Below are 27,994 nucleotides of genomic sequence, written 5' to 3' on the forward strand. Positions count from 1 at the left end.
CTTGAGCTCCTGGGTTCAAATGATCCTCCTGCTTCAGCCTCCCAACATGCTGGGATTACAGGCACGAGCCACCATGCCTGACCCGTCTAACTGGCTGTTCTTTTCACGAAAGACAAGTCATTCCCTGACACCATTTACTCAGAAATGGGAGGGAGTGGGGATATGGAGAAAAGTATCTGGTAGATAACTTTGCTCTATCTGTCCAATATCACTGTTTATAGACATGCATTTCCCTAATAATTTAAGTCAATTGCCCTATGAACTAGCCAACCCGCTTCCTCACTGGTTTTTGAAATATCTTTAGAGAAAAAATATTCCAGTGATATGTTTAATTTATATGTTAACCATTCTTGGAATCTCCCAGTCCCTTCTAAAACTCTTTTGCCTTAGCTATATCCCACTCTGACTGTATTGAAGATAATTAAACATAATCACATCATCTGACCCTTATGTACCTGTTCAGATGGTAATTGTCTTTCAGAACTCCTTCTTAAGATAGCACCTTCTTAGCCATCCCTGGAAATTAATTGCTCTGCGTCTAGATCGGCTTTGTTTCTATCTTCATTATTGCTCTGCCTGAAAAGTCTATTTTTCGCTTGGGCTTTTTGAGGTGAGGATACATGTCTTAGTCATCCTTGTATCTCCAATGCCTCGAACTGTGAATGGCTCCTGGTAAATGGGCATAAACACTGGGTAGGACTGACACTCCTATGAGGCACTTACCTCCCATGGAGGGAGACCTGATTTGATTTTTTACTCTCTTTCTGCCCTCAGCATATTCCCCAGTAAAAGCTAGCTTGCACCTTTTTCTTTACTTGATATACTCTCTCCCTATGTTTTTGGAGATTATATCACTTTTTCAATACTCTATATAGGTAGAGTCATAAATAAAGATAACTAAGGTGAATGAGATTTGCCACATTTATATGTAGGAATTTCTAAACACCTTAGAATGAAGTGCCTTTATAAGAAGAATGAGGCCTACTTTCACGGGATATTTAAAGTATAAATGCTATTTTTTTATTTTGTTTTTAAAAAGATGTATCTACCATGATACGTCATAACTTTAGAATAGTTTTTGACTTTTAACATGAAAATGAAAACCAGCATTTAGCCACTCAAGCCATATTCCTGAAGGGGAGCCAGGCAAGGTGGAGAGTGATGATGGGGCACAGCTCTGTCCGTGTTAAGAGCTTTCAGGTGTCCTGGCTTCAGCAAGGTTCTGGCCCAGGCTGTGAGACAAATGCTCGGCAGTCTCGGGATGGAGTTTGCAGAGCAGGCAGAATTTTCTCCTCATAACTTTAGAACAGATGAATACACATTTCCTATATTCCTTGAGGGGAGCGCCAGCTCAGGGCTATCCATAGTCCACAATCAGGCAGGGTGTTGGGCTTCAATTCTTCTCTAAGCTTGTGAGGCATGAGAAAACGGGGCAACCCTGCAGGTCGGGAGGAAGGGGTAGACATGTGGCTGGGGCTCCACAAGAGTGACGGTCATTTCATCAACATCCAAAGACCTTGCATGAAGATCTAACCTCTATCACTGTACCCACAAGTGCTCCCATGTGCCCACCTTACCTTTAGTGGCATCTCTTCTTTCGTACCCTGTGGAGGAAGGTGACTTCCATGGCCACACCTCTTATACCATCCATATTTACTGAGCCCATGCTTAATGTATCAGACAGGGTCCTCAGCTCCGTGGACACAGTGATAAGCAAGTAACACATGGCTCCAGCTGCCATAGAGTTTTTACCCTAGTGAAGGGAAAGTAAACAAGTAAGTGACATATTTTGTTAAATTCTGTGTACTGTAAAGGAAATGAAACAGTTATGTAATAGAGAAGGACATTATGGAGTGAGGATGGTGGCAGGGGGTTACTTTAAGTTTGAGCCAAGACTTTCTTGATCAGAAAAAGTCATGGCTGGGCATTCTGCACAAGTCTTTGCATCTGTGTGCTTATTCTTTCATTCATTTGTTCGTTCATTCATTCTTTCATTCATTCCATGACCAAATGCTTTGATCTATTTAGCTCATTGCCTGGCATTGTTATAATATACAGATTAGGCAGGCTTCCAAATTATTTTAGCCCTGAGGATATATTAATTCATTCAATTAAAGTAATTATTCAAGTACTATGTTGACAATCCCACCTGCATACAGCCATTGGTATGGGGCAAAGGCTGGTAAAAGAACACAGGTCATTTAGGGTCTGACAAGTGAACGGTGGCATTTTTATGAACTGGATCAGAATCTAACGAAATGCCCAGAATTGTTAAGCTCCTCACACTGTGATTTGGCCTATGGGCATGTCACTGGAACCAGTGGTCTCATCATTCTTTGCTATTCCTTCCCTCTATTTTTCTATATCATAACAATTCCAGTCTGATTTCTCTCTAACATACTTCCTGTGAAAACCTTTAAAACAAGGGCTTGGAGAGATACTAAGAAGAAAAAAGACTGTATTATAATTACAAAGTGAATTTTATTTATTTAAACTGATTATGTGATAGTTGCTACTCTGTAAGCAGCCCTGCAAAATTATTTTTGTCCTCTGAAAGAAGATATTTCATGGCTAGAGAAGCTCCTAAAGACTCTTTAAGGTTTCCCTAGAGCCTATAAAAATTGAAATTTTTTGTTTTACTCCTGAGGAGGAACATTCCTTAGAGGCCCAGCAAGTCTTTATAGATGCAATCATAATTTCCAGCTATTTATTGCAAATGCACTGGGTGCTGAAGTTGGGCATTGCAGCAGATACTGTTGCTGTCCTGCCCATGGTCCTCCTGTCTATGCTCACCACGTCCATACAGCCTGACATCCACTCAGGAGAAAGTGTGTTGCTCTATGAAGGCATTTTCTGGCTGCTGGAACCTGCTCTGCTGAAGACCAGGCAAGTCCAGAATGCCAAGGAATTGACATCCACTACATCCCAGCTGTCCTAGATCCGCAAGTGATGGGATTGGTGGATAAGTACCCATCTCCTTTGCTCCTCAGACAAGACAACTCCGAAGTGTATGTTCTATACCATTTCCCAAAGTTTCCCAGTGGGCTGTAGCCCTAGCTGTCCACAGTGGCAACTGCTTTGTCCTTCAAATATATTTGTTTGCATTATCCTCCAAATAAATTACTTGTGCTGAAATCTCTGCCTGAAGGTCAGCTTGTGGGAGAGCCAAACTAAGACAGGTACATTGCATACATTATCTCAGTTAATCTTTCCTACCTCTCCAAGGCGAAACATTGCACTCCCCGTTTTACAGATGAGAAAACTGGGATTCAGGAGGTTATTTTTTTCTCTCTCTCTCATTCCAAATATTCTCTGTCTCTCCTCTCTTATTCCAAATCTCCTTTTCTTTATATTTTATCGTGAAGAAACTGGCCACAGTATATGGTCTTTTAGGAAGGTGCAGCCATATGGTTAATGAATTTTGCAGCAGAAGAATAAATCAAATATTTATTGATTCAAATTGGTGTAGGCATGGTAAAAAATGTGAAAAGTAGAACTTTGTTTATTCATTCCACAAATGTTTATTTTCTGCTACCAAGTGCCAGGTACTCTGTTTCTTCCTAAGTGTATAGTGGCAAGGGAGAGGATGTCCTCTGAGAACAGCAGACTGCATTCTAATTTGTATGAATTTCTTACTGAAATGAAAGTTTCTGTGATGTTAAGATTGTATGCTACTATTCAAAAAATGTCTAGAAAAGGCAATCTGATTTCCAAGCATCTACCATGATGCCAGTTAGGTGGCTATATGTCAGAAAGCAGAGTCCAGGTTCTCTCTTTTTACTTTCTGGATAGACCTTTACTCTTTAGATGGCAAATTTTATGTTTTCCTCCCACTAGAGTATAAATGTCTTTTGTAGGTAATGAATATGTCTGCTGCTGCATTGAATTTGAATAAGGACTAATGGCCAGTATCAGAACATAATTAAATGCAGGATCCACATCAACTAACAAAATTAGATGCAGGATCCCTTTCAAAAGTACTTGTGCTGAGGAAGTACTGAACATGTTAAGAGGATATTTCCTCCATACTTCTATTCAGTTAAAAAAAAAAGAAAGAGAGAAAGAAGCTATTGATTTCAGTTAGTGGGAAGAAATTGGTGTTTAGCCTTGATGGTGTCTTAACTACAAACGAAACCAATATCCTGGTGTTGTTCCTGTTCCATTCCTCATGCTCTGATGATTTCACAGTTGACTAGTGATTTGCACCTTGCTTCAAATTACTTAGGATGTATTATGGCATTATCTATGAAAACAGTTTGACTCAAGAAAAAAAAACAGCTTGTAGGCAAAGAGAGAAGCTCAGTGGCTGTGCAGTCACAGAGCAGAGAGGGCTTAAAAGGTTGTCTGGACATGGAAGCACCATCTTTGTGTCAATAAGGTGAGTTTGTTCCACACACTTTGCCTTTTGTGTGCTTCTTTTATTTTTTCTATTATCCATCTTCTGCTGTTCTTGCATCCTTTCTCCTCAGATAGATCTTCTGTATGAAAAGGCCATGCTCTAAGCCATCTTCCCTAGTCTTCCTCCTCCCTGTCAGCAATCTCAATCTCCATGCAAAGTATCATTCTGTCATGCAATAAGACATTGTCTCTGCCTTGGGAACATTTTTGCTCTCTTAGAAGTATTAGAAGATGGAAAAATATTCAAGACCCAAAGGATGAACCCATAATAATGGAATTTCTGTTCACTTTGCAAGACCTCCAAGAATGGAAGGGGGGATATTTTTGAAACACATTTCTGTATAGTTCCTATCATTTTCACTGAGATCACTAGAATATAGAAGATATTTAGGAGCTCATGTAGTGAACACTAAAGCCAATTGCTGACAACCACTGATTGACAACTATGCATTCAACATTGACATACATTCTGTGGGGAATTAAGAAATTAAAAAGAAGAAAAAGTAATACATGGTCCTGATCCTATAAGAGATTACTGCTGGCTAGGACATGTATATAATATGCACAAAAAAGGATTGATGTTAAAATCTGTTGATTGGCATGGTCAGAGATGAGCAGAAGAAAGGAGGTGGGAAATGGGGATGATCTGAAATGAAAGGTAGAATTCATTTGCAGGAATAAAAGAAGGTAGCACACGTGAGGGCATGGAAACTGGAACAAACAGGGTACACATGGAATACTGGGATGTGGCTGAACTGAAAGTCCATGTTGGGGAGTTGTGAAATACAAGTGGGTAGTGAGATCAATGTCAAGCTACGGAGGGCCTGGGATCCACAAAGATGATGGAGCTTATGGGAAGCAGGGCCCCAGTGTGTCCTTAGGCAGGGTCATGCCTGGCAGTTGGGTACAAAAGGGGCTGGAAGCAGAGGAAGGGGAGAGAAATCGAAGTAAGGAGACCTACTGAGCAAGAATCCAGTCCACAAGAAAGGGGCCTTGGGCCTGGGCGATGCCAGTGGGAATGTAAGGAGCCATCCAAAGAGCATGTCCAGAAGACAACAGGATACATTCAAGATGGAGAACGCATTAGAAGGGATTAAGGGGGTTTATGCAAATGGCCCCAGACACCTCATCCCAATATTACTCCTAGCAGTAATATACCAAGCACCGACTCCATACCAGGCCCTATTCTAAAGGTTTTCTTTTTTTAACTTATTTTACCCTCATAATGATATGAGGTCTCTTTATTTCCACTTTCTAGAGGCACAGGTAAGTTAAGCAATTTGCTCTAGGCCTCACCAAAAAATTAGTTGAAAACAACTTAGTTGTCAACTTGACAATTCTATACTTTTCCCATATTTCTCAGAAGTAAGTCTATTTATCTTTCTGTACAATTTTTATTTTATTTCATTTTATTTTTTTTTTGAGACAGAGTCTTGCTCTGTCACCCAGATTGGAGTATAATGGTGCAATCTCAGCTCACTGCAACCTCCGCCTGCTGGTTTCAAGCAATTCTCCTGCCTCAGTCTCCCAAGTAGCTGAGATTACAGGCACGTGCCACCACACCCAGCTAATTTTTTGTATTTTTAGTAGAGACAGGGTTTCACCATGTTAGCTAGGATGGTCTCGATCTCCTGACCCCATGATCTGCCCACCTATGCCTCCTCAAGTGCTGGGATTACAGGCATGAGCCACTGTGCCCAGCCCTTTCTGTACAATTTTGAATAAACTTCCCTTCTTCTCAGCCTCTTGGATGTTTGTTTCACCTTGTCACTGTAAAACTGAAGCCTGGCTTTCCCCTGAGGTACCATCTCCTCCTAACCTTCAACAGGGGTTGGAGGGGGAAGCTACTCCTTTGTGTGTCATCTCCCTGCCACCTGCGGAGTACGGAGGAAGAGCCAGGGCATCCCTTGCACTTCTGGGCCACTTTCTTGTCCTGCAGAGATACCACCAATCCCATCTTGGCTCGTGTCCACAACCCTCATGGGTCTCTCCCTTTCCACCCTCACTGCCTCCATCTGTGGTGGTCCAGGGCTGTTTCTCAGTGGCAGGACACTGGCCACCTTCTTGCCTATTCTTCTCTGCCATTGTTTCTGGGGATATTACATCCTGATGTAGCAGTTCCTGTATTCTTCTGCCTCTATTTCAGCCGCCATCCCAGACCTTGCCTCACCTACAGCTTCTGCATCACTGTGATTCTGAAGATAGAACTCCTCTCTGCCACCTTTGATCTCTTGTCCTCCCTCACTTCCTTCTTTGCCTTCTCTCAGTCCTTGGCTTTGCTGATGCTCTGTTCCCTGGCATGCTTCCTGGTCTCCCAACTCATCTCTATTCTTGGGCTTATAAACAGTTTTTTCCGCCTCCTTCATCCGTCTTGGATCCTATGGTTGATTATATCAACAATGGTCTTGTATGTGCCCCTTTTTCCTCTTTGTTTTTTGTCCTTTCCCTTCTTTATTAGTCACTTAGTTCTCATCCTTGGGGAAATACTGCTACTCATATTTTCCAATTCTCTTCCAAAACTATCAACATAGGGATGACAGGCCAGCTGTATTTTCCCATCACACATGCTCTCCTTCCACACTTGAACTTCTGTTGCTTCTCAGCTAGGCCCTTACCACTTATCAGTACTCCTAGGGATCATCTCTAATCACTTGCCTACTACATCCTTCCCTGCATTCAATCCCAGTGGGTTTGCATTCAAAACCTGTGGGTTTTCAGGTCGTAATAAAGCCTCCACTGCTGACCTGACCTTCTGCCAAGTTTACTCTGTAGATTACTTAGTTTCTTTCTTAAATGAGATAAATGAACCTGTAACATGGGACTTTCCAGTTCCTTCTTCTTTTCCACCACATTTTTTTTGTATCTTCATCCATTTCCTTCTCCTTCTCTTCTGTCTAAAAGAAGGAATTACCCCCCAGTCTTCCTTACAGTCCTCTCCTCTGCCTTTGTTATGGATTCCAACTCTTCTACCTCTTTCTCCAGATTGATGATCTGTCAGTTATCCTCCTCCTTCTGATCCCTTTTCATTCCCCCTTCCAAACTAAATATTTTTCTTTCACAGCAAACAAATATGTCCTCTTACTTAAAAACAAACAAGCAAAAAACTACTTTTCTTGACTTTAAGATCCTGAACAAGCTTATCTTCTACCTTTCCTAAAACTCCTTGAATAAAGAGACTACATTTACTGATTTTACCACCTCCCCGCAATGATCCCAAATCATTTTCAATGTGGCATCTTCCTCTTTCCTGATCCCAAACCATTTCCTTAAAGTATATACCAACAACCACATAGGAACAGAGCCAACTTCTGTATTCTGGGTGCTCATTTTTCTTAAGTTTTCTGTAGCTTTGAGTGCTTCAACACTATCTCTTCTTTTTTGAAAAAGGCTTTCTCTTGACTTTTCTATGTTTTCTTCGTTCTTTTTTCACCTATTGGCCCACATCTTTCCCAGGTGCTCTTTCCTAGCTAATCTTCTTCCTTTATTTCCATTTTGTCTCTCTTTACTCTTTCCTTTAAGTAATGTGTCTTACTTAACTGCAGGCTTAAAAGACTATACCCTTCTCTAACTTTGACTTTTCAAGTGAATTCAGTTTGAACATCTCCTTCATTTGTTTCACTGGCCTCAGGTTTACTTTGTCTAATACTAAATCTATCATCTTATTTTTCTTTCCCTTCCTGTTTTTTTCTATTAATAATACCATTATTCAAGCCTTAAATCCCGTTGCTCATAACTATTTCTTTCACCTTGTTCCCACATGTAATTTGTTGTCAATTATTTTCCAGTCTTTTTTCTCTCCACATCTGTTGAATATTTCCCACCTTTTCCCCTCTTGCTATCATCCAAGTTTATTCTGTTTCCTATCATTTCAGTACTTGTTTTATTAACTAGTTTCTTACCTTATGTCCCAATGTTCTTTCCCATAACTAAACTTGGTGCAGTAAAGTCCATGCCTTATGCTTTTCGGGCCCTGTACCTATGCTCACAGTACCTCTACAGAATCTTGTTTTCTATTTCTTGTTTAAATCCCATTATTCTAGGGAGTTTGCCATAAATACATTTCTTCCAGGAAATTTTTCTGGTCTTGTGTTCTCTGCTTTTTATCCCTAATCTGGTAAGAATCTTTCTTGCCCGTAAACTCCTAAAACATCTTTTTCTCATACTTCTAGTTTATTGTCTTAATCCTAATAGAAAACAATAGCAAGAATGAACTTTTGAGCCCCTCCACCCAAATTGATTCATCTTTATCACTTACTAGCTGTGTGGCCTTAAACTAGTTATTTCACATCTCTGAGCTTCATATTACTCATCCAAGTAACTAAAATAATAAGGCCTGGCCTTCAGGTATATTGGGAAGATTAGAAACAATATATGGCGTGGTCCTTAACAGTGTGTTTGGCCGAGAACCACCATTTAATAGATGTTGAGTGAAACACTTTCTCTAGGTAGAGTATGGGGTGCTGAAGAGTATGTACAGACTAGGGTATAGAGTAGGCATTCAAAAATATTTGCACAGTGAAAGGGCTGGAATTATAAGAGGCAAACATCTACCATCAATCCTCTGTCAGTTTTAAAATCTGTCCACCAGAAATCAGAGAAGAATAAAATTAGACTGGGTGAATGTCTGACCCGTTTATCATCTATCAGGGAGTAACTTTTGCCTGAAGACATCCCCCCAGGACAATAGAAACCAGCATTCTAACATTGAATTTCAACTGTCTGTAGTGAGGACAGCCATCCCTGGTCCCATTTTCTGAGCTGAGTATTAAATTTACTGTTTCCTAAGCTTGAAGGAATTCTACACTTGCATGCGTTTTAAAAAATAATAGCTATTGGTTGTGCTACAGTGATTTTGCCAATTCCCTTAGTTTCCAACTCTGCTAATATCCATCCTGCTCTTAACAGCTTCCTGACTTGTTTCCTTTCTCTAGTCCCAGTTTGCTTTTCTCTTCACAAGTGATATCCACGTGGGTTTACTAATCAGATTTGCATGTTTTTCAATAGCATACTCCTCAAAGTGTCCGTTTTCTATCAGCTAAAAGAAGCAAAATTAAGATCTTTTGTTTTCCAACATAGAAGTGTGTCTGCATGTTCCAGAGAGTGGTTTTGGAGTTCAGACTGCCTAGATTTGAATCCTGGCTCAAGCCCCTGTTAGCTCTGTGAGTCTAGGCAAACTCATGCCATTGCGGACCTCAGTTTGTTTCTCCATAAAATAGGAACGAGAATTAATTATGTCTAATCTGAAATAGTATCATTGGGAGAACTTAAATGAAATAAGGCAATTGAAAACTCTTAAGATAGTGCATATCTCATTGTAAGAGCTCGATATACATTAACTGTTAATAACAACATTTTATCATAAATCATTTATAACTAGCAACTTCATGGTTGATTTATGCTTTAGCTTTCCAAATTGTATTTCTATTTATTCATTCTATGTTTGTGGATGTTTATTTTTTTGTTGGTTTGTTTTTATTATCCCTTAGGATGAAATTTCACTTAATGAGGGAGGCTTCATGTTGTCCCAACTACCCACCTTGCACAGCGTTGACATCTGAGCGGGGATAGTGTGAGCAAAAGATAATGGACTAGAAAGCATCTCACACTCTACAGTGGAGATCTTCTCTCAACCTCTAATTTGGTGGTTCTCATCTTTCTTTGCTTTTTCCTGCTTCAGAATGCCTAATGTACTCCCATCAATATCAGTAGCTGGTTGATTTTCATGAAGTACAGATTAAAAATGAGCAATCGGAAAACTGACTCAGTTCCAGGGTGCCTGCCAGCATACACAGTAACTTCATACAAATCAGAGAAAAACCACCCTTTGGGAACAGAGGCAACCCCATAGGTGCATGGCTTGACAGTTTAATTGCTTTTGTGCAAGAGAAAGTAGTTCGTTTTTAGGGGTCAGAGTGGGGAGGTTGTCACCCTTGAACTTGAACACAGACCTTGGCAGCTGACCCTGGCTGGATGTCAGCCCTATCCACTCCTTGACTTAGCACAACCTGCATGGAGGCCTTGTCCTGTAGGCATATGTCTCCCCATACCAGGTAGGAATCACCGTTGTACTTGGAGGCAGGATCGCTTCCCCCTCGCCCCTACGGTCAGCTCTCTGTATCTGGGGGATCCGCATCTGCAGATTCAACAATTGCTGATTGAAAATATTCAGAAAAAAAAATAAATGACAATACAGCAATTAAAAAATAGTGCAAATAAAGAATATAGTATAGCAACTATTAACATCACATGTACATTTTATTAGGTATTATAAGTAATCTAGGGCCTATTTTAAATGTTTAAGAGGATGTGCATAGGTTATATGCAAATACTATTCCATTTTTTATCAGAGACTTGAGCATCTGTGGTTTCAGTGTCTGTGGGAGGTCCTGGAACCAATTCCCTTAGGATACCAAGGTAGGACTGTATAGTAACATCTGCTCTGCACCTCACCATCCCACCACTACAAGGTACCTCTTTGTTGCTTTTCATGGATGATGAATCTGCAAGAAAGTTTGAAAGCCATGCTGATGAAAGTTTTTCTGCTGGCATTAAAGATGTGGCAAGCTTTCTTTTAGGTAGGAATGAAAGGTGGGGACAAATTCTTTTCCTTGGCAACTGCATGAGAGTATCCAGGAAAATCGCATTCAGATGGGAGATCATTTAATGCAGCCTATGGAGGGTGAAAACAGAACTACATTTGTCAGCATTTACAGCCATCATTGTGTTCCCTCAGCAAACCTCCCCATGCTGCAGCAGCCACACCCAGCAGTCATCCATCATGCTGGCTGAAGAGCCCTGGCCGCCTGCCGCACACGTGCCAAGGGGAAGCCCCATGCCCCATTAGTGTCAGCATGTGCTGTGACTTGTAACAAAGACAGGAATGAGTCCTCGTCCAGATAGCCATGTAATCCTCAGAGAAGAGTGCACTGTGGCTGCTGCAGGCTTGCCCAGAAAGTCTCCTACCATCTGAAGGGTAATTCTGATGGCAGAAAACATTCAATCCCACTATTCTTAGCCTGACTTTCTACTTCTAGCTTTTTCAGGCTCATCAAACCCTCTAAAATCATTTGAGGAGAAGAAAATGTTCCTCGTTGCATTCTATAAGGGAAATATATTGCAAAAAAAGGAACCATAGGCGAACAAAGAAAGGGAGGCGATGGGGCCACCCCTATTCTTCCATTAAATTTATGTCACTCAGCCTTGAGAGTCAAGCAAAATGTTTGAGGCCAAATACATCTTTTATTAAGTTGTAATACAAAGATAAGTTATCTAGATTTTTGACTGATTTGGCACTTCACAATGTTATACTTTTTCGAATCCCAAATTCTAGCAACTATAAGATGCCACTGTAATTTTGTATACCTTTAGAATACATTAAATATGATACAATGCCTTATTACCCCTTAAAATTTGTATTTTACATTTATCAAAAGAGCACTTTTAGATTCATTTTAGACACAGGCTTTTGTGACATATCACTCTTTTGCACACAGAAAAGGAAAATGAAAGTGAAATAAGGAGAATGAGGTATTCCTTAGCCTTCATAAAGTTGGAATCTTCTGAATCACTGTGCTGCTCAAAGTCATTGATAGTCAACTTTTCTTTTGGCATAGGATTTGCCTCTGTGACATCAGAAAGTACTGATGATGTGGCCTCTCCTAAAAACAAAACAAAACAAACATACAGGCTTGGTTTTCCAATTTTAAAACTGTATTGTTGTTTTGCCCCCCCAGTAAGTCTGTCAACTGAGCACAGTGTAGTTTTTACATCCTTATTTTGCTGTTTCCCTGAGCTGGTAGAGTTGTATTTGAGACAAAATAACTATTCATTCAATTGGATTGCTGCGTTCTACTTCAGTAACAGAGAAGAAAAACCAGCAAGATATCCCTGTAAAGCATTGCTGTGGTTTTGGAATCCTGCAGATAAAATGGAACGTCTTCAGGTGTTTGAAAATCTGGGTCATATGTCTCTACTTGGGAACTTGAAAAATTTTTGATAAATGTGTTTGATTTCAAGATGATGGTGTTTCTTTTGATTTGTCAGAAACTAGCTCTGATACACATTTGTAAGAAAGAGGAAAAATCTCGAATTACTCATTAGACTATCAACAATATGTCCATTCTTTGAAGTCTGACTGAAATCCTTTCTTCTCTATGGCATCTTCTAGATTTCCGCTTGGACTGATCTCCACTGTATCTGAATTTCTATAGTGTTTTTGCTCCCCTTTTCCAATCCTTTTCTCTATTTTTAGTTTGTTTTTTTTTTTGAGACAGGGCCTCACTCTGTCACCCGTGCTGGACTACAGTGGCATAATCACAGCAAACTGCAGCCTTGAATTTCTGGGCTCAAGTGATCCTCCTGCCTCAGCCTCCCAAGTAGCTGGGACTACAGGCACGCACCACCATAGCAGGCAAACTTCTTTTGTATACATAGGACATCACTATATTGCCCAGGTTGGCTTTGAACTCCTGGCCTCAAGTGATCCTTCTACACATATTTTACAGCCGTGAACCTCCATGCCCAGCCTGGTGTATAATTTTTTAAATCAGACTTTTAAATCAGATTTTTAATGAGTTTTTTTTTTCATCAGATTCTGTCTTTGGATACCTGTTATATTATTTTTAAAATTTGACGGGTATGTGCGAGTTTTAAAATTTGAGACAAAAAGTTGGATAAAAGACATCTGAGAGGCAATCCCTCTCAGTTGGACAGGGAGAAAGGAGGGAGAGAGGAGGGGAGTAAAGCCAATGAAGGGTACATTAACAAATGGGTTATTGCTGTGGCAACAAGGGTTCATTTTTGTTGGAGACTGTGGTAGCCTGAACTATGGCCTCAAAAAGAGGTCCGCGTCCTAGTTCACAGAACCTATGAATATGTTTCCTTGCATGGCAAAAGAGACTTTACAGATATTGATGAAGTTCAGGATATTGGGATGGGAGGATTCTGGATGATCCACATGGGCCCAATGTGATCGCAATGGTCCTTATATGAGGAAGGCAGGAGGGTCAGAGTCAGAGAAGACAATGCACCGTAACAGCAGAAGCAGAGGGAGGGAAGGAGATGTGATAGTGGAATCAGATGTTGCAGTGACGTGAGGAAAAAGCCATGAGCCAAGGAATGCATGTGGCATCTGAAAGCTGGAGAACACAAGGGCATGGATTTGCTCCAGTGTCTCCAGCAGGAATGCAAGCCTGCCCAAGCCGTGATTTTTGCTCAGTAAAATTCATTTCAGAATATTGGCCTGCAGAACTGTAAGGTAATGCATTTGTGTTGTTCTAAGTCACTGAGTTTATAGGCGGGTTGTTACAGCAGCAGTAGGAAACCAATAGAAGGGTTCATTTTTCTGAGAAACCATATGGACCAGGCTTCATAGCTGTGCCAGTGAGGTTCGAGGAGGCTGAGGTATTTGCCCATCAATTCTCATCACTTACCGGATAAGGATTATTCCCAGAGGTGGCAGCTTTCTATCAGTTCTGGCTTGTTCAAGCTGTGCACCCTCCTGTCCCCTCTAGGGGCCAGAGAAAGTCTTTAGAAAGACAGGTCTATATAAAATAAGATGCCATAGGCTTGTCTACAACTTGTCTACTGATGATGCATGTGACATATGGGATGGATCAAGGGAATATGGGTGCACTGGAATTACCTGCCACCATGTGTAAGTACATGTATGCATGGTTGCGTGCATGACTGTGTGTGTGTGTTTCTTCTTCCCCCTTTATTAAGTTTTTTTGAGCCCAGAAGTTCTCTCCCATTGATCAGAGCCCCAAGCACAGCACCCAAATCTGGGAAAAACACTTCTTGAATGATTGGGTGGCAGAATGTGGCAGCCTGTGAATGTCACAGTAAATAAGGGAGTTGGCTATTTTACAGTGATGTCTTCTCTAATTCTTAAATTAAGACTGTGCAGAGGAGGAAGAATTGCTATTCCTTGGAAAGATTCAAGAAACTCTGGAGATGCTAGGTAGTTTGGTTGCAAGGTGGCTGTCAATCACAAATGCAAGTTGTCACCAGGCAAAATGGCCCTGTCCTGCTGCGTGACCAATCTGCAATCTAAGACTGGCTCATCAAGGTTAGCAGATAAATCAATACAAAAAGAGATGAACATTGCAGGCAGTGCTGATGTCAAACAGCGATTTCATGCGTCTGGCAGAAAATTGAGCATATTGGTAAAGCACAAAAGACTTCCTTCATGAAAGTTCTTTGCTCCTTTGTCCTGAAAGGAAAATTAGATTAATGCTCACAAATCCTTCTTGACATCTGAAGGATGGTTTTCTGTTGACAAGGATCTAGACAGGAAAATGTGAGGAACACCAGCATGGCCTTCCCTTTGCTAGGTATCTAATCTAACCTAGCTTTCTGGGGGCACTTGTTAAGTACTAGATTCTCTCTCTTAACCCTTGGCGTTATTATTATTTTTAGCAGTTAGCTTCAGCAAGTGAAGCACTGCTGATTGGAGATGTGTTTTGTATTCTGACTGTACTTGCAAGCTCTACCAAGTACAATAGCCTTCAAAACATATTTACGATAAAGGCTGAGTGCCTGTTCCTTAAGAGAAACCTGCAGAATGGTCTTTATTTTTCACACCAGCTGCTTCTTCAGATTTGAACATGCCAGACAAATGTTTGATGCTCTTGAATGGTGTTTGAGTAAATTAATCGACACCCACCAACTGTCAAAATGTATGTATTATGTATATAAATATAAAAACACATATATGCATGAATATGCAGAGATATGTTTTAAGGGTCATTTTGTGGCTAAAATATTTGAAAATAATAATATATGTAAAGTATGGTATGAAAATTAATCTTGTGGAAAAGTCAGCAGAACCTAATGGAGATTTTAGTGTAGAGAAGAATGTGATTAAGCCACAGTAGATCCAGAATTTTGCTAATGATATAAAGTCCTTATTGTTACCAGCCTCAAGGAAATCCCTGTCTAGTGCATATTCATGGAGAGTGAACGATGAGCTTGTGAAACATGTGAGATGCAAGTACAGAAATGTTGGCCCAACTCTATTAAAAGCCAATGTGTCTCGTAATTAAGACTCTAACCCCCTCCCCTTAAAACTGGCCAAATGTGGGAATGAGCTGGTGCCCGCCACTTCTTACCTCTTCACTCCAGTTTTGGGGTCTGTGCCTCATAACCATAGTCACTTTTAACCAATTCTGGTTGCCTCCCTGACAGAACCTGGGATTCTGTGCCATTTCTATGTGTGCCCCTATTTTAGGAACTAGGTCTAAAGTAATTAACAGTTTAGAAGTGATAATCTGGTGAATTAGCTTTTATGAGGGTTGTTTTATAATAGCACAATTCCCTTGTTCGCTGCCTACTCTTCCTTTGCCCCCCTTCTCCACTGCCTTCTCTTCGCTGTCCTGCCCTGTGGATGGCTGCCTGAGTTCTTGCTGGCTAGCCTCTGGTTGGGTTTGGGTCATAGGGGTGGGAAGGAGTCAGGTTACCAGGAGGATGGGACATTGGGAGAAAGTGATTCATGTATTTCTTACTTGTCTCCAACTCCCCATTTCCCAATCCTTCATTTCCCCATGCCACTCCCTTTTTTCCCCACCTGGCTATCCTTCCCACCCCTGCGTTGATACCATCTTTCTGGAATGACGTTGTCCCTCCATGACTGTGGTTAGCTGGGCAGCCTGTACTTCCCAGCTCCTGCTCTCTCTTGTTGGGCTATAGTTACATTATTCCCCCACACTTCCACCTCTGAATGTCTCCTTGTATCTTGCCTGTATTTTAACCAGCCTGTGTCTTCATAAGTGGTCCCTTTATCAAATTTCTGCATTTAAAACATCTAAGGAAATCCTATTTCCTACCTAGACCCTGATGGTTACACTGTACTTTCTCTAACCATAGCATTCTTCAAACATGAAGGACCACACGTATTTAATATTTAATCATACCATGCTTAAGTTGATACATTGGAATGCCATAGTTCTCATTTCGCTAGCATGCTATTCAAAACTTTATTTGTGAGAGAAACAAAAATAGAAGATGCCATGTAAGATAACATTATGCTCTGGGTTTATCTGCACATGTCAGTACATACCTGCAGAGATAGGATCTTTGTCTATGGAAGCAAACCAGGAAGGTATCTGAATACCTTGATTCAGTACCCATCACTCTGGAAATGACTGAATGACTGATGTGCTTTCTAAACATGAGACAGAGGCTGGCCAAATTTCCTTTCAATCTGGGTGATAAAAGCTAAGATGAGGTAAATGTTGTCACATTGTGTTTACATTCTACTATATAGTATATATGGTATGTATATTTCTATGTATATGATATATATGTTTACCTACACATGTACACAATAGAGAGAGATAACCTCAAATATGAATGGTACTGCTTAAATGCAGTGTTAACTAAAAGAAGTGCATTACATAAATAAATATTATGGTTATAAAAGAAAAGAAAAGAAAAGCCAGAGAGCCAACTCTCATGCTTTTGTTGTATAGCTAAAGTCATAGAAAATAAACACTTTTAAAAAAAACTAATATTTACAAGACAGCATACAAATGTCTGTAGTTTAATTTGGGTATAAACAAGTTACACAGGTGCTGAAGGAATTGCCTGCAGTTAAGAGAGAAGGTGACTATGCAGAAATAAATTCTAAGACAGGGCTGGCTTCTGCCCTTATAGAAAGGTAAATTAGCCCACTGATACATAATATTAGTGGCCACCAAACCATTGTGACATCTTGAATTTCTTCTTTTTTTTTTTCTTTTTCTACAGAAGTCTTTACGGGATTGTTAGAACAGCATTAGGGGGGTTTGTGAATCATTATTTATTTTGGAGGTATGGAGGGAGGTAACAAGGAATGAATTGTCATACCCACATATGCCTATCCAGGCTCGGATTTCCTCCTTTACTTCAGGCCATACAGATGATTCCACTGTCCTCTTCTCTGTTCTCTTGAAACTGCCACTGCCTGTTCCATCCCAGGCTTTCTCTCTTAAGCCTGGCTGAAGTAAAAGCCAAGATCTCGTTTATTTCCTTTTTACTCTTAAAGAACAAACTCACAGTTACTTTACGTTTTCAAGGTTTTTTACTAATAAGTGTGGTATAATAAAGATTTGACAGATACCACACCAAAGAAGATATACAGATGGCAAATAAGCATGTGAAAAAATGCTCAACATCATATGTCATAAGGTAAATACAAATTAAAACAACAGAAAGATACCCTTACACACCTATTAGAATGGCCAAAATCCAAAACACGGACAATACCAATTGTCGATGAGGATGTGCAGAAACAGAAACTCTCCTTCATTGCTGGTCTTGGCATAGGGATAGTAAAGCTTAAGAAAATACACTGAAGTCCTTGATCTACTGTCTCTAACCCTTCAAAGGGGGTAAAGTCTTTTGTGCGAATACCAAGGTGTGAGATTGCTGGGTAGTGTGATAAAAGTATATTGAGTTTTGTAAGAAACTGACAAACTGTCTTCTAAAGGGCTGTAACATTTTGTATCCCCACCGGCAATGAATGAGAGTCCCTGTTGTTCCACATTCTCACCAGCATTCGGTATTGTCAGTGTTTTGGATCTTGGCCATTCTAATAGATGTGTAATGGTATCTCTTTGTTGTTTTAATTTGCATTTCTCTTATGACATATGATGTTGAGCATCTTTACATATGCCTATTTGCCATCTGTGTATCTTCTTTGGTGGGGTTTTTGTTGAAGTCTTTTGCCAATTTTTAATTGGGTTGTTCATTTATTTATTAGTGAGTTTTAAGAGTTTCTTGTATATTTAGGATAAAAATCCTTTATCAAGTATGTCTTTTGCAAATATTTTCACTCTATCTGTGGCTTGCCTTCTCATTCCCTTGATGTTGTCTTTCACAGAGCAGATGTTTTTTAATTTTAATGAAATTTAGCTTATCTTTTTTTCATAAAGCATGTATTTGGTGTCATATCTAAAATGTCACCACTATATCCAAAGTCGCCTAGGTTTTATCCTGTTATTCTCTAGGAGTTTTATAGTTCCTTGTTTTAAATTTAGGACTATTATTAACTTTGAATTATTTTTTGTGAAGTGTGTAAAATCTGTGTCTCGATCCATTTCTTGCATGTGATTGTCCAGTTGTTCCAGCCCAGTTTGTTGAAAAGACTTGCTTCATTGTAGTGTCTTTGATTCTTTGATAAAGATTAATTGACTGTATTTACGAGGGTCTATTTATGGACTCTATTGTTTTCCATTGATCTATTTCTCCATCCTTTTGCCAATACCACACTGTCTTGATTACTGAAGCTTTATGGTAAGTCTTGAAGTCAGGTAATATCAGTCCTCTGACTGTTCTCCAATATTGTGTTGGCTATTCTGGGGCTTTTATCTCTCCACATAAACTTTAGAATCGGTTTGTTTATATCCACAAAATAACTTGCTGGAATCTGGGTTGGGATTGCATTGAAAATATAGATTCTTCTTTCCAACTGAAAAGTTAGGAAGAACTGACATCTTGACAATATTGAGTATTTCTATCCATGCACGTAGACTATCTCTTCATTTATTTAGTTCTCCCTTGATTTTTTTTTAATCAGTTTTGGAGTTGTCCTCATGTAGATCTTTTACATATTTTGTTAGATTTACACCTAAGTATTTCATTTTCAGGTAGCTAATATAGATGGTATTTTGTTTTTAATTTCAAAATCTACTAGTTTATTGTTGGTACATAGGAAAATGTTTGACTTTTGTATATTAACCTTGTATCTTGCAATCTTGCTATAATTGCTTATTTTCTCCAGGATTTTTTGGTCAAACCTGGATTTCCTACATAGACAATCACGTCATCTATGGATAAAGACAATTTTACTTCTTTCTTTCCCATCAGTATGCCTTTTATTTTATTTTATTTTATTTTATTTTATTTTATTTTATTTTATTTTATTTTTCTTGTCTTGCTGCTTTATCTAGGACCTCCATTGTGATGCTGTTAAGTTCCTGGTCTGATAATTTCAATATTCCTTCCATATCTGATTCTGATGCTTGATCTGTCTCTTCAAACTTTTGCTTTTTTCTTTTAGTAAGTCTTGTAAGTTTTTCTTGACAGCCAAACATAATGTACTACATAGAAGAAAAAAAAGAACGACAATAAATAAGGCTTTAGTCATGTGGTGGTTAGATGTCAGGGGAGGGGAAGTATTATATAGTTATGTGATTAGGTCTCAGTCTCTTGGCAACCCTGTACCTCTGAACTGTGAACATCTCAAGTGTTTCTTAGGTCCTCCACCTCTTTTAGGTAGGGCAAGAGGGCTAGAGTAAACTGGAATTGGGCATTTCCTTTCTTCTATCTGGAAGGCTAGAGTGGGCTAGAGTTGAGTATTTCCCTTTCCCCAGGTTGGTTAGGATCTGATAGAACCCCAATAGTTTAGGTTCAGGTGAAATATTTTCTCTTGAAGGCAGGCCTTGTTATGACACACAGAATGCTGTGGCATGTTTCAAGATGTTTCTTCTTTTTTCCCTTCCCACTTCTGGAAGCATGAGGGGATTTTTCTCTAATATTCATTGTGAGAACCTGGTCCAGCTCCTGGAGGTAAAAACTCACAAACGCATGATACCCCCGGATGAATGGATCCCCCTGTAGTTTCCATCATTCAGACTGGTCCACATGGAGCCTCTAGTAATCCGTCAGTTAGAGTTTAGGCTTTTCTACTCCAGTACTCATTCCTGCGGAGGCTTCTGCTAAGGGATTTCTGCTCAGATAAGTTGTGATTCTCTGTACCCACCTGTCTATCTCTCCAATTTTGGGGACAGCAGTTTGCTCTGTGACCTCACTTCTTCGAAGGATCTAAAGAAGGTTGTTGCTTTCTTTTAGTTGGTTTAGCTGTTCACGTGTTGGCACATGTGTTAGGACAGAGTGACATCTTCCAAACTCCTTGCATGTTGAACCGCCTATATATTGTTATTCTCACTATCTAGGATGTCTAGGAAAGTAAGAAAAAGATCATGTCCTGGCTCTCATTTTGTCATCCTCCTGACTCTTCATTTTCTTTGAGCCTAGGGACAAAAATGAAGGCCTGTTACTTTGTAAGAAGAAAAATGTCACATGTTCATAAGTGAAATACTGAGCAAACATCGACTTGATTTTTCCCTGAGGAATTGCTTCAATCTACACAAAAGCTCCACCTTCCCAAAGAGGTCCATCAAAGTAAATCTCTAACATTTGTATTTAAATGGATAGTTATTTCTACTATGAGCACATCCTGAACTTCTTTTCCTGCCCCAGCAGGTTTTCCTGGCACATTACAACTCCAAGCTATCTTGTATCTGCTTACTACAGCTCAAGCAGGAGAACAGATTGATTTTTGATGAGAAATATGCCTTTTCTGGGGTTTCCTTATTCTACCACAAACTTGGTCCAGAGCTCATTGTTTGTGAAATACTGTCATTCATTATTAAGACGAACAATGATGCCTGCTGTGGGAAATTTGCATTTTAAAATGCAGTTTTCCTCCTTTAAAATTCTGTGGCTTATTTGGTCTCTTCATTCTCCTATCATTCGTCAAACACTCGCTATACCCCAAGTGCCTTGCTGTGGTTAAGAGGAATGAGCCAGGTTCTGTCTGTTTGAGGGAAATGGTACATGCATCACTTCCAATTACATTTCTCTAGGCATTTTCAGAAGCAGTAACTTATGTTTGGGTAAAACTTAGAAATCCAAAACCAGCCAAGGGGATGTTTTAGGTAGAATAGTAAAAGATCTTGTATGCAATTATTGCATGAATCGCAGTCGATTACTCAGGTCATTCTAAATTCATTTTAGATGATTTAAAGAAACGTATCCATATTACTAGGATGTGGTGAAATCCACTGTATAGCAATTTGGGGAGTTTAAGAAGTTTCTTTTGGGAATTGATATTATAGACAATGACATGTATTTTATAATTTCTTCAGAGGTTTAGCTATAAACAAGACAGTTTTGTTGAAATCTGTTCATCTACTATCTGTTCCTCTTCCTCAGGAAAAGAATCTGAAAAAAAAGGTAGGTAATGTCAAGTTCCGGGGCAGAGAGGGGATAGTGAATCCATACTTGATCTTGAAAATTGAGCCCACCTATACTTCCAGTCATCACTCTGTGGCACATTGAAGAGCATGGAGCTCCCACCTGGTTTTCCAGGCCTACTGTGCACAACAGCATTCCTGTACCTTTAGGCTTTCTTACATCTTTCAGCTTTCTCTCCTTATTAAGCAAATAAGATACATTTAGGGAAGGAGGGCTAACAAGAAGACCTAGGGGAGCAAAATGCTTGTGACTTGTGCAATTTAGTCTTCACAACAAGAGAAAGTAGACTTATCCCCTCTTATATGTTACCAGTGAAGACATTGAGGAATAGAGACCTGTTTTGCTCACTCAGATTGTACTTCTCAGGGGAAGGATTCAATGCCTGGTAGGTCTGACTCTAAAGCCAGGGTTTCTCTTGAACCAGATCTCAGCTCTCTTTGAATTCATCAAAATGGTATGAAGGATTTATTATGCAGAGAATATTTTTACTTTGGACAGATAGTCAGTAATTGAAGCCAGATTCCAAAGGTGGCAAAGACCTAGATAGGAATGAAAACCATCTTCAAGTGTTATATATCCTCAGAGGGGTTTCTGAAACATTGTATGTTCACCAGCAGCATTAGTTCTCACTCAATGTATCAGTCATATTTTTCCACATTACAAACAACCTCTAAAACCAAGTAGCTGACAGCAAATAGCATATATTGTCTTATTTACAAGACTGCGGGTTGGCTGTGGTTTAACAGATCAAGACTGGGCTTGGCCTAACCAAGCTGGACTCTTGGCTTCTGTTGGGCACAGGTCTTTTCCTTCTTTTTCATTTCAGGTACCTGTCTGAAAGGGCAGTAGTTATCTGGGACATTCTTTTTCCATACCAGCAAACACTTTAAAACTTCACATCTGCTCACATACCACTGACTAAAGCAAGTCAGATGGCCAAAGTCAACATTGATGGGGCAGGGAAATATGTTCCACCCAGGGTGGCAGGCTCTGCAAATTCAGATGGCAAAGATAAGCGAAGAATTGGGAACACTTATCTAATCCAGCACACTCAGAAAGTGATCTAAAAAAGGCGTCACAAGAGTCTAATGGTGTTACTGCTCATGTCAAACTTGAAGCTATGTCCTCTGACTCAACACTGGAATTTTAGGAGTGCCTCACTTGATATCTTTTGGAATGTCTTTGAAAATGAGTTTTAGGATGAAGTCCTCCAGCAGATTTTAATTATATCATATAATGTACTTTTAATCACAAAATTATATCCAATTATGTATTATTTTGAATCATAATCTTAGTCCTTGAAATTCTTTTCATCTCTGTCTCAATCAGCAATAGTGTGGCTGCCATTGTATACCCTATCTAAACCATAGAATAGAAGTCTTGCCCACTGGACCACCCTTTTTTAGGCAGATTCCACGTGCCACCAGCGGATGAAGTCAGACAGAACTCAGAATAGATTGTCATGGCCAAGGTCTGTCTTAAGATTCAAACATGAAAAGGAAAGATTCTCCATGCCAAATGTTCACCTCAGGGGAGCTGAACACTGAGAAGTTTTACAGAGGAATTCCTAGAATTTTGAGGGCAGTTTACAAACTCAGGCCTTCAGGGGGCTTGACTATCACTGAAGAGCAAAAGCCAATAGTCAGGGGATTTGAGGGCTATCTTTCTTTCTTCTACACTAAGATAATAAGGGTGAATGCTGCTGAGACGGTGATGACGTGTTCAGAATGCCTCCCTCTGGAGAATCATGCACCTGTCTGTGCCCGTGAGAGCATAAAAGCTCCATGAGACACAAGTGGTTTACATCCTGGGAGTCAGTAACAAAGCTAAGAGACCCTGTCTGGTGCTGTGTCCCTGAAAGAGGTCCTTCAGTCTGTCCTAGTCTAGGGATCCTAGGACACAGGACTTTGTCAAAACCTCAAGCCAAGGGGACCTAGCTGTCATTCTCCTAGGTCGTGTTTTTAAGTTGATCAAGGTCACGTGCATGGAGTGTCTAGGCCAGCAGAAACTCCAGAGAGCAGCACAGAAGTTTGTATCCTGCCCTCCAGTGAGAGGGCTTATTCTCATAGGCCTCAGGTGGCACAGAATCACTGCAGGATGCTAGGCAGCCTCCTAGGACACAGGATCAGGCAGGTATTTCCCATGTTCCCAAATGTGGCATGACACCATGTTGAGTACCTATTTTGCTTTGAGCCCGAAGGTGGAAAGGAGAACAAGACAGACAGAGCTCTGTCTCATGGAGCTTAGATTCCAGCGGGGTGGACACACAATAACCAAGCAAGCAAAACAGACATCATTTCAGGTAGTGATAAGAGCAGCAAAAGACCCCTGCAATCCAAGGTGGAGTTTAGATTTTGCCCATAGTGCAGAGGAAGCCCCACTGGGGGGCTCCTAGCGTGGATGTGACATGGTGTGCTTTATGTTTGGAAAGATCACTAGCTACCAGGACTATGCACCATCGAATGCCACCCGTTCAATAAGCAGAAACTGCATTTTCATCTCTCAGCAGATCCCAATATAAGCCTTTTCTATTCAAATGTGATGTCCTCAATGAACTCCTTTGATTACCCCTGTAGGGAAAATGTTCTTTTAAAAAAGAATTTCTAAAAACTCTATTCCAGGTGATTCTATGAGATCTTTCATCTCCTGTCTCAGAAGACTTATCCAGGGGTAGCAGGAACAGCTTGCATAGAATAGAATTTGTTTCACAAACCATTTCTCCAGTCATTATTATAATTCCTTAGGCAAAAGATGATTTCAAAAATACCCTCCGAAATAGACACTGGAGCTCATAAGTTTGAGGAGCTGATGAAGCTTGCATAGATTGTAACCTTGTGTCCTATAAAAATGCAGTTCATTTATACCTGTTTTGCAGAGCAGAGGAAACACAACTTGAAAGGAAAACTTCATGTTTCGCAGTTTTTTAAATAAATGAAAGAAAAAGTGTCTCAAGACCAAGGCTGAATATAGTAGAATTTATGGAGTATCATTTGCTTTGGCACACATAATGTCAAGTGAAATGAAAGAATGGTGTGAAGAGATTAGGATGAGAAGAAGTACAGAATTTCCCTTTTCCCTTTTTGTATTATGACTAATTCTAGAGGCCCTGCTAGGGACATCAGTGCTAAGTTGAATAAAATAAAGGAAGGGGTAAGACAGGACCATGGGGAAAGAAGCGATGTCACAGAAGTTCTGTAGTGAGCCAGTGGGCCACAAATTCACACGCTCTAGTCATGTCCAGAGTGATGGTACCTAAATGTTCAAGTGTAATTGAGCCATCAGAACTGCCAGCTTTTCTACCTTCTCAAGAGATTCCTGGGGCCCCACCCACACTCTGCAATGAAGACATTAAATGGTAGAATGGGTGCTGTCACCTGAGAAAGAGGGTAGCACATCTAATCCCATGGGTCCTCTGGGCATGGCTTATGCAGAAGGCCATGTGTTTGGTGCTCTGAAACAGCTCCCTGCCCACAGGGGCTTCCAATCTGATTTCCTTTCTTTGGGGTTTGAAACCGTGTAACATCCAGACTGGAGTGTCTGACATAGAGGCTTTCTGGTATGTTCCATCCATTCTGAGGACCAACAACATGCCAGGTTCTAGGCTCCAGGCTAGGGTATGGAGGGAGTGTGGGCTGGTATACTGGTCCTGTCCCTTGCTTGAGTCTTCCACGAGCCACTTTTCCTCTCCTGTAAAATGGGAAATATTATATACGTTTTGAAGGGAGTTTTCAAGGTTTGATTTATTTTTTGTGGAAGCCAGAGGTGGTTTGGCTTCTAAGAATAGCCTAGGCTCCCACCCATGCCCACCACAGCATATCATTACTTTCTCTTCAAGCAGATGCAAGTCCAAACTGCCTTACTGGGTTATATTGAGTCTATTAAAACTGCATGACAAAGTCACACCATACTTTGCACACCTCTTGGCATTTCCTTCCTTCCTTCCTTCCTTCCTCCCTCCCTCCTTTCCTTCCTTCCTTCCTTTCTTCCTCCCTCCCCCTCCCTTCCTTCCTTCCTTCCTTCCTCCCTTCCCTCCCGCCCTCCCTTTCCCTTCCTTTCCCTTCCCTTCCCTTCTTTCTCTCTTTCTTTCTTTCCTTCTTTCTTTCTCCTTTCTTTCAACAGGGTTTCACTCTGTCACCCAGGCTGGAATGCAGCCTCCAATTCCTAGTCTCAAGCAATCCTCCCATCTCAGCCTCCTGAGTAGCTGGGACTGCAGGCATGTGCCTGGGTGATTTTTATTTTTTAATTTTGTAGAGATAAGATCTCTCTATGTTGCCAAGACTGGTCTAGAACTCCTTGGCTCAAGCAATCCTCCTGCCAAAACATCCCCAAATGCTAAGATTACAGGCATGAACCACCGCACCTGGCCTTGGGAGTTTTCAATATAAATCCAAATTAATTATGTTGGGGTGATCAGACCCAACACCAGGTCATGGGGGCGACGAAGTCCACCGGAGTCAAAGGAATGAGAAAAAGTTTGAGAGAGAAAGTGGGACCAGGGGACCATCACGAGTGGGGAGGCTACGAAGGTCCCGAGCTCTGGGAGCCAAAGAAACAGGTGGTGAGGATGTGGGGGTTGAAAGGAAGCAGTGTATCAAGTGAATGAGAAACATATGGCTACTTGAGATAATGGGAGTGATAGAAGCAAGGAGCCAGCAAGTCTAGCAGATATGCAAGCCCTACCTCAACTTCTGTCCCAACACTCAGCTTTTCTCCTAACAAATTATCTTTGCCTCTTTCCCTCAATACAGTAAAGTCGAATTACAGTCCGCTGCTGTCCATTTACAGAGCAACTCATCTTCCTTTTTCTTTTCTCTTCTACTTTCCATTGTATTCTTATGAAAATTAAACGAGGTAACACAGATAAATGCTACTAAGTAGAGTGACTTATACATAATAATTGCTCAGTAAATGCTAACAGCAGCGGCACTAGCAGCAGTTTATTATTATTTCAAGATTGCTGTCTTGTCTAGTGAGCCAGGTGTGCATGCCAATGTGTGCCTGGACTAGATGACCTTTATACTCCCCAAAGTGAAATATTACGTTACCGTCGTGCTGACAGCCAGTGAGCTCCCCAACTCCTCCCCAATTAATTAGCCATTTTATAGAACATTTCTCTACTGTGCATGTGCTAGAGGTTACAAGTAGAATACAGTGGAGAAAGGGTGATCGCAAGATCAGACATGACACCTCATTGTCTCAGATTCATCAATACATTTTGACTGCTGTCATGGTTTGACTACCCCCAAAAAGCAGATTTAAAGGCAGGGGTTTGTGTGTAAGTTGTTAATTTGGGAGGTGACTTTTGGAAAGAGAGACAAAGAAAGGAAGCAGATAAAGAATGCATTATCATGGGATTTGCCACTGTGGGCAAGTGGAGTGTGAGCTCACTGAGCAACTCTGGGAAACTATAAAGCACACACCTCAGCATTATCCCCTGAGGGGTGAGGGAGCTGAGGTGTTAGTTAACCCAACAACTCTCAGTAATCATTGGTTGAAGAATGTTTTGGGGGTGCCTTGTTCCCTGGTCCTTTAGACCTGCCCTACATGTGGCAAAGTGAGCTCTGGCCACCAGAAGGAGCCCTTGGGTAAAAGGGGCTGGCACCAGAAGGAGCCCTCAGGTAAAAGGTTTAAGTCAAAGCAGCTTGCAAGGACACAGCATATGCCGAGAAGATACATGCAGTGCATCGTCAGCATCTGCTCTTGTTACCCAACTTATGAATATGCCATGTTATGTGTATAATACTCATATAACAAAGCCAGATCACAAAACAGCTGCAACACCACTCTCTTAACGACAGACTGTGGCCACCTCACCCTTGCCTACTAGGTGCCCCTTTGTGCTCCTGGGCGAAGCCAGTGACACCTTTTTAGCATTCTGCTGCTGTGCTCGCTGCAGTAATAGGGGCCAGTGTCACTCTTATTACTTCACCTGTTTTATCTTTTGTGAAACTCAGCCCTTAGCCAGAATGGTCTGAGTGACTGGTCTAGCAAGTGCTTAACGGTGAGGCTCCTTCAGCTCATTTCTCTCAAGTAATTTGATTTCATTGCACTATCAGAATTGCTTTTATGGGTTGGAAGGAGGCCTAGGGGGAAGAGGTTGACAAAAGCTGTTTTGAGATTAAAAAAAAAATGTATTGCCCAATACTTGCCATCGCATCCTCCATCTACACCCTCCAATCTCTCCTCCCGTGCATGGTAGGGTGTGCGTGTGTGTGTGCTCAGGAGAAATTAAAATAACAACACACAATTCATCTCACATTTGTATTTCTTTTCACCTGAGCTTGAAAAGTATACTGTTTGATTTCCTGTGATCCCCACAACAGAACTTGTGTGCTAAGATGGAAAAATATTATGGCTATGTTCTCTGAAATTATCAAGCAAAGTGTAATTTTGCATTGACAGTCAATGTTGACAATCCCTGTTCAACCGATGTCAACGTATTGATCAACCCAGTGATACATCCTTCTCACTCAGGACAATCATAGGTTTCTATCAGTGCTGAATGTCTCACGTTTGATAACTTCATAATATTTTTATTTTGAGGGTGTGCACGTGAATAAAAATAACACGGTGCCAT

The 27,994-nt window shown here is 40.6% G+C and overlaps 1 protein-coding gene across 5 annotated transcripts in view; it reads left to right on the plus strand.

Annotated features, from left to right (window-relative positions):
- Positions 1 to 27,994, plus strand: part of MACROD2 (mono-ADP ribosylhydrolase 2) — a 2,087,937-nt gene that overhangs the window by 1,500,520 nt on the left and 559,423 nt on the right. The window lies entirely within an intron of this gene.

The sequence above is a fragment of the Gorilla gorilla genome, chromosome 21 (genome assembly GCF_029281585.2).
Source record: "Gorilla gorilla gorilla isolate KB3781 chromosome 21, NHGRI_mGorGor1-v2.1_pri, whole genome shotgun sequence".
Lineage (NCBI taxonomy): Eukaryota > Metazoa > Chordata > Mammalia > Primates > Hominidae > Gorilla > Gorilla gorilla.